The sequence below is a fragment of the Coenobita brevimanus genome, chromosome 6, assembly GCF_032717465.1.
Source record: "Coenobita brevimanus isolate Jiangsu-jjx chromosome 6, ASM3271746v2, whole genome shotgun sequence".
Classification (NCBI taxonomy): domain Eukaryota; kingdom Metazoa; phylum Arthropoda; class Malacostraca; order Decapoda; family Coenobitidae; genus Coenobita; species Coenobita brevimanus.
The window spans coordinates 61,353,532-61,361,536 of NC_136959.1; positions in this window are offsets into that span (position 1 = coordinate 61,353,532).

The following is an 8,005-nucleotide window of genomic DNA, read 5'->3' on the forward strand; positions in this document are numbered from 1 at the left end:
GGGAAGAGGAAAGCAGGGGAAAGAGGAAAGTGAAGGAACGAAGAAAGTGAAGGAAAGAGAAAGAAAGTGGAGGACGGGGAGAAAGTGACAGACAATAAATAGATTAGACTGATAGATAGAAATACTGAGAGAGAGAGAGAGAGAGAGAGAGAGAGAGAGAGAGAGAGAGAGAGAGAGAGAGAATGAATTAATGAATGAAGGATGGAAGGAAGGAAGTTGAAAAGACAGCTGAAGGAGGCTTTGTCATGATAAGGAAGAAAGAGTGGAAGACGGATGAGGAGGGAAGAAGAAGAAAGGGTGAGGAAGGAAGAGGGAAAAAGAGGAAGTAAGGAAGGAAGATGGAGGAAGGAGGGAAGAGGAAAGAGGACGGATGGGATGGAAGAAAGAAAGGAAGGAGGGAAGGAAGGAAAGTAAGAAGGAAGAAGGGAGGGAAGTAGGGAGGAGGGAGGGAAGGAAAACAGGTAAAGGAGGCAATATATCTAGGAGTGACGGCATGATAAGAATGCAGGAATAATGGAGGTTAGGAGATAACAGGGAGTGGGACGAGGAGGAGGAGGAGGAGGAGAAGGAGGAGGAGGAGGAGGAGGAGGAGGAGGAGGAGGAATGAAGAAGCTAGGATTTCAGCATCCCCCCAAAATAGGTAGAAAGGATGAGAAAATGAGGAAAAAAATGGAAAAAAAAATCATAAAGTAGGAAATGTGTAATGGAGAAGACAGTATACACGAAAAATCCTAAGAAAACATTTAAAAAAACATCATCATCATCATCATCATTATCAACATCATCATCACCATCATCTAACCGGAAAAAAAAAACAAGGAAATATATACAGCAAACAAGAATAAAGGACAATAAGAGGGACCAAATGAACATGAAAATAAAGAAGATAAGAGACGATAAGTAAAGGACGAAGGGAAACATAGATTGAAAAATGATCACGCAAGAGAAATAAAGACGATAAAATGACAGTCAGATAGTCCCACAGGACTAATATGATAAGAACGGCATGAATGAGATAGGGGCGCTGATAAGAGTGAGGAGGGGGAAGGAGGGGGAGTAGGGGTGGAGGGGGAGTGGGGAGGGATGGAGAGGGAGTGAGGGGGAGACAGGGAAGTAGAGTGGGGGAGGGATGATGGGGAAGAGAGGAGGTAGAGTGTGTGGGAGGTGGAACCAAAGTGGAGTAGGGGAGGGGGGAATAGAGTGAGGGGAAGCAAGGAGGAGGAGGAAGGGACAGGGAGTGGGGGAGGGATGGAGAGGGGGCAGAGGGAGGGGAAATGGAGGCGGGATGGAGAGGGGGCAGAGGGAGGGGAAGTGGGGGAGGGATGGAGAGGGGGCAGAGGGAGGGGGAAGAGGAAGGGAAGGAGAAGGGGAATGAAGGGGTAGGGGGAAGGAGGGGAAGAGAGGGAGGGGTGCATGCAAGGTCAATGATACAGACACATGTTGCACAGAATAAGGTCGATGGTAGTGGCCAAAGGTGGATTATTTATTTACCATTATTTATTTATTTATTTATTTATCTGTGTCATTCAAGTCCATCTAAGGTCAAGGTCACACGTGCTCCAAACATGTGACCGACAAGAGGAAACGAGGCACCGGGTTAACTACAGCGGTAAAATGAGACAAGATTACGGCTCTACATAATTTCCACAGCACTTCTTCGTGACTAGTATAATTAGTGTTCACCATTCGTTTCAGCTTAGTATTAAAAATGGAGAGATGGCAATATTACACCCAGACTATACTCTTCTCACACTAACCTGATCCAAAACTGCCATCTCTCCATCCTGAACGCTAAGTTGTGACAAGAAATTGAACTAGAATATGACGCTACACACACACACACACACACACACATGATGCAGAAAGTAGAGCCGTATATATTTTTTCAGGCACTGAGCTACGTGAAATAAGGTACAAAAGGACGAAAATCTGGGCCAAGTTAAGGTGAAAGAACTATACAACGACCCAATTCGCCTTGATAGAGCACCCGGGTCCATTTGAAACGTGAACCCCGTGGACTGCAGGCTTAATTTCCCCTTCTTCTGCAATCCACCATTCTTCTTTTGAGGGGATACGGAAAGAAAATGAGGGACGTTCATATAACCGGGCAGTGGATCCGCCTGGTTACATCGGCGCCACCACACGAAGGCGCCCCTACAAGCACAACACATGCCGCTGCGGAGTAATACTATAGGGAAATTTCAACACGCAAGAAAAAAGTGGATCTCGAGGCAAGAGCCATAAAAGACAGGTGATGATGATAAAGCGTCATGCAAGGAAGGAAGGAAGGAAGGAAGGGAGGAAGGAAGGAAGGAAGGAAGGAAGGAAGAAAGGGAAGAAGGAAGGAAGGAAGGAAGGAGGGAAGGAAGGAAGGAAGGAAAGAAAGAAAGGAGGGAAGGAAGGAAGGAGGGATGGAAGGACGGAAGGAAGGAACGAAGGAAGGAAGGATGGATGGATGGATGGATGGATGCATTGAAGGAAGGAAGGAAGGAAGGATGATGCATTGAAGGAAGGAAGGACAGAAAGGAAGGAGGGAAAGAAGGAAGGGCAGGGAGGGGGGATGAAAGCAAGGAGGTCATGCAGTAAGGGGTGATAGCACGGCGAAGGTTAATTGGTCATGCAAGGCGGATGAAATATTACACTGAGACGAAAAGCACTTTAAAGAACAGGCCAGCGTATCGATAAAGACGAAGGGAATAGTAACAGAAGGATACAGCACTTGTAATTAAGGGTATACTGAGACGATACAGATGATCTATGTATAAAATCGTCGTCAAATTAAAAAAAAGAAAAATGATGATGATAATGATGATGATGATGATGAATGTTTTTGGTGTCGCGAGATATTTCATTCAGTAGCACGAAGGCCTTGGTAGTGATGAGATTACGCACGCACGCACTCACGCACGCACGCACTCACGCATGCACGCACGCACACATCACAGCTCACTCAGGTTCCAAGCCATAAACTCCTTCGCTTTTTTTCATGCATGTATGTTTGTCTGTCTATCTATTAGTCTGTTTTAAACCTGCTGTCTCCTAGTGTATCCGTTTGTCTGGCTGTCTGCCTCTGTATCTATCTGTCTATCTGCCTATTTTTCTGCCATTGAATCTGTCTGTCTATTTGCCCGTCCCCTCGACTGTTTGTGTTTATTCCCTGCCTGTCTGTCTGTCTGTTCCCAGCCCCTGTCATTCTGCCTGTCAGTTTACCACCCACCACACCCCTGCCATGGCTGTCAGAGGGTACGTGACTCTCTGAATAATTTATGCTCTCTACTTATCCTCTCTAATTCATGCTCTCTATTTATGCTCTCTAATTCATGCTCTCTGTTCATGCTCTCTAATTCATGTTCTCTATTTATGCTCTCTAATTCATGTTCTCTATTTATGCTAATTCATGTTCTCTATTTATGCTCTCTAATTCATGTTCTCTATTTATGCTCTCTAATTCATGTTCTCTATTTATGCTCTTTAATTCATGTTCTCTATTTATGCTCTCTAATTCATGTTCTCTATTTATGCTCTCTAATTCATGCTCTCTGTTTAAGCTCTCTAGTTCATGCTCTCTATATATGCTCTCTAATTCAAGGTCTCTATATATATGCTCTCTAATTCATGCTCTCTATTTATGCTCTCTAATTTGGCCTCCCTGCAATGGCCAACTTGGATTTTTCGCTCTCCATTCAGAATTCTGGTCTGCTTTTTTTACAGGTCTGCTTATACGCCTACTTGAGTTCCCACGTACCTGCTTGCCTGCCTTCGCCTGCTTGCCTGCCTTCGCCTGCCTTCCTGCTGCCTGCCTACCTTGTTATCTATCTCACCCATTATGTATCTACCTGCCAGCCTCACTGTCTACCTGCTTATCTACCTACTCACCTGTCTGCCTGTCTTCCCACCTACCTGCTTATCTACCCGCCTGACTTCCTCTCTACTTACCTTCCTTCCTACCTGCCTGCCTTCCTCCTTACCCGCCTACCTGCCTTCCAACCTGCCTGCCTGCCTCCTTGCCTACCTGTGTGACTGCTCTCCAAGAAGGCTGTTATACTCCTGAAGGACACTCTCGGGTTACAAGGCGTGGTGGAGTAATGGTGGAGTGAGGCTGGGAGTGGAGGGAAGGGAGGGAGTGAAGACTGAAGGAGAGGTGAAGGAGGGATGCAGGGAGTGAGGCTGGGCGGGAAGGGAGGGATGAAGGAGTAAAGGGAGTGGGGGAGGGAGTGAAGGGAGGCAGGGAGGAGTAAAACGGACTGAAGGAGGGGATGATGGAGGGATGGAGGGATTGTGGGAGGAGGAAGTGAGGGAGAGAGTGAAGGGAGGAAAAAGTGGGCGTAAAGGGGGGGAAGGAGGGCAGTGAGGGTGGAGTGAGGAGAAGGGAGGGTGGGGTACAGAGTGAATGGAGGGAAGGGGAGTGTGGTAGAGAATGGGGAAGGGGGAGAGGGTGGTGTGGAGGGAGGAGGGAGTGAGGAAGGAGTGAAAAATGAGGAGGAAATGAGTAAAGAGAACGTGAAGTGAGGAGAGTGAATGAAATGATCTATGAGTGATGATAAAGTGTGAAAGAATAAATAAATGAAGATAAAATGAATGAATGAAATGATAAGTGCGGATAATGAAGCGAAGAAAATGAATGAGGATAAAGAGAAAGAAATGATGATGGAATGAGAGCAGAGTAAGCTTGAGAGAAAGGGGATTGTGGTGATGAAATTCGGGTTAAGAGTGACGGGAGAAGAGTGATGATGAGATGAGGACAGAATGAGAGTGAAGGAAGGGAAAAAGTGATGATGATGATGATGATGATGATGACGATACAAGGAAGCGGGATGATGGAATGAACGCAGGATAAGAGTGAGGGAAGGAGAGAAAGCGTGAGGTCCAATAAGCGTGAACAAGAGTGACTGAAAGGAAGTGACAGTAAGGCATGTTGAGTAATAAAGAGTGAGGAAGAGGAAAATAAAGTGTATAATAATGGGTGAAGAAGTGTGAGTGAAGAAGGATGGAAGTAACAGGAATGATGAAGTAAGAAGACAAAATAAGTGTGAGTATGGAGTTCAAATAAGTGTGATTAAGTGTGAGTGAAGGAGGTGATAGTGAGATATACGAAGCAGGAAGAATGACAAAGACAAAATAAGTGTAAGTGTGAGTGAAGGAAGGAGTGAAGTGTACTGAGTAACTAAGAATGAGGTCACGTTACAGACAAATCCTTCCTTGTGTCCAGCCCTGCCCTGCCCTGCCCTGCCCTGCCCTGCCCTGCCCTGTCCTACCCTGCCCTGCTCTGCTCTGCTCTGCCCTGCCCTGCCCTGTCCTACCCTGCCCTGCTCTGCTCTGCTCTGCCCTGCCCTGCCCCTCCTTACCCTCAGAATGTTAGGCATATAATTTTATTCTGTCTTGTTTTTTATTCAGCTTAGGAGTTGCTTTCCATCCTCTGGGAGTTGACAGGAAAACTTGCAAATTTACAAACTTCTTTTTTTCCCCTTGATTCCTTTTCCTTTCTCTCTCTCTCTCTCTCTCTCTCTCTCTCTCTCTCTCTCTCTCTCTCTCTCGCTGCCGGCTCTTGTATTTCACTATTTGCCCCGACAATCCCTTCACTCGTCCATTTCCGGGGGCGAAAATATAGGAAAACTGTCAGAAGTTGAGACAGAAGCGTCCAGTTTCATCTCTCTCTTTCTCTCTCTAAGTTCCCCATTCCATACCCGTCTTTTCCCTTCCACAGCTCTCTCCCTTCTTCCCTTTTCCTATCCCTCTCTCCTCTTTTACCTCTCTCCCTCTCTCTCTCGATATTCCCCACTCCATACCCCTCTTTTCCCTTCCACAGCTCTCTCCCTTCTTCCCTTTTCCTATCCCTCTCTCCTATTTTACCCCCCCTCCCCTCTCTCTCTCTCTCTCTCTCTCTCCCTTCTTCCCTTTTCCTATCCCTCTCTCCTATTTTACCCCCCCTCCCCTCTCTCTCTCTCTCTCCCTCTCTCTCTCTCTCATTCACTCCACTCACCTAATAACACAAACCTGCCATTATTCTGTCAAGACGCCAGGCCCATCCGCCATCTTGTCTGTCTAAAGTGAAGGAGGTTCTGTCCATCTTAGTGGCCATTTAAGACGGGAACTGTCCAATAAAGAGCAGGCCGGTTCGGAGGGAGAGAGAAAAGAGAGGAAAAGAGACAGAGGGGTGTGTAAAGAAAGGAGGGATGTGGAGGAGTGTGTGTGTTTAGGGGGGGGTTTTGTGTGTGTGTGTGTGTGTGTGTTGTGTGTGTGTGTGTGTGTGTTGTGTGTGTGTGTGTGTGTGTGTGTGTGTGTGTGTGTGTGTGTGTGTGTGTGTGTGTGTGTGTGTGTGTGTGTGTGTGTGTGTGTGTGTGTGTGTGTGTGTGTGTGTGTGTGTGTGTGTGTGTGTGTGTGTGTGTGTGTGTGTGTGTGTGTGTGTGTGTGTGTGTGTGAGAGAGAGAGAGAGAGAGAGAGAGAGAGAGAGAGAGAGAGAGAGTATGGAAATGGGGAGATAAAAACCACGATAAGCCTCAATATATTTCCTCTTTCTTGTCCCTCTCTTTTCTTTACTCTCCTTCCTCTTTCCTTTCTCCTCTACTTACTTCCCCTTCCTTCTAAGCCTTCCTCTTTTTCTCTGTATTTCCTCTTTACCCTTTTTCTTCCTCCTTCCTCATACTCTGCCTCCATCTCTCCCTCCCAATTATTCCCATTTTTTGTTCTTCTGCTTCTCTACAATCTTTCTTTGTTCCTCATCCTTGTTTTCTTCTACTTCTTCCTTCCTTTCCTCCTCCTCCTCCTCCTCCTCCTCATCATCATCATCATCATCATCATCATCATCATCATCATCATCCGTATCCTCCTCCATGACTTCTTCTCCCTTTTCTTCTTCTTCTTCTTCGTCGTCGTCGTCGTCGTCGTCCTCCTCCTCCTCGCCAACATTAATCACGATAAGAACCCGGTCTCCTCTCAGCATCGATCACAAACAAGATCTCGCACACACACAATGTAGGGGGGAGGGGGGAGGAAGAGGGGAGGAAGGGAGGGGGAGGAGAGAAGAGAAGGAGAGAGAGGAGGGAAGAAGAGAAGAGGGAGAGAGGGGTTAGGGGAGAGAAGAAGAGAAGAGGGAGAGAGGAGTTAGGGGAGGGAAGAAGAGAAGAGGGAGAGGGGGAGGGAAGAAGAGAAGAGGGAGAGGGGGAGGGAAAAAGAGAAGAGGGAGAGAGGGGAGGGAAGAAGAGAAGAGGGAGAGGGGGAGGGAAGAAGAGAAGAGGGAGAGGGGGAGGGAAAAAGAGAAGAGGGAGAGAGGGGAGGGAAGAAGAGAAGAGGGAGAGAGGGGGGGTAGATGAAGAGGGAAGGAAGAGAGGGATTGGGGAGGAGAGAAGAGGGAGGGAGAGGTGGGGAGAAGAAGAGGGGAGGGAGAGGGAGGAAAACAGGAGGGGAGGGGGGAAAAAGGGGGGAAGGGAATAGGAAAAAAAGGGAGAAATGGGGAAAGGGCAATGGGGAAAACAGGAGGAAGGAAGGGAGGGGGAAGGGAAAGAGGGGAAACGGTGAGAATGAAGAGAGGAAGAAGGAAGGATCTTAGAGAGAGAGAGAGAGAGAGAGAAGAAAGGGAAAAGGGGAGGAAAGTGTGTGGAGAATAGATGAAGTGGAAGGGAAGTAGACAGAAAAGAGAGAGGAGGGGAAGAGAAAGAGTGGAGAGAAAGAAAAGAGAACAAGGAAGGGGAGGAAAGGAAGAGGGGAAAGGGGTGGAGAAAAATCGGAAAGATGGGGAGGAAGGAGTAGGGGAGAGGATGAAAGGGAGAAGGAGAAGGGAGCACTAAGTAATGAGGAAGAGGGAGAGAAGGGAGAGAAAACATGGGGAGGGAGATTAAAAGAGGAAGAGAAGGGGATGGACAATCAGGGAAAGGGGAGTAGGGGAGGAGGAGGTGAAAAGGGAGGATAGTGGGGAATGGAGGATGGACAGGTGTAGGGAAGTGGGGAGAGGAGGTGAGACAGTAAGGAACAGGGGAGAATAAAGGTAAATGGGGGAGGAGAGGGGAGG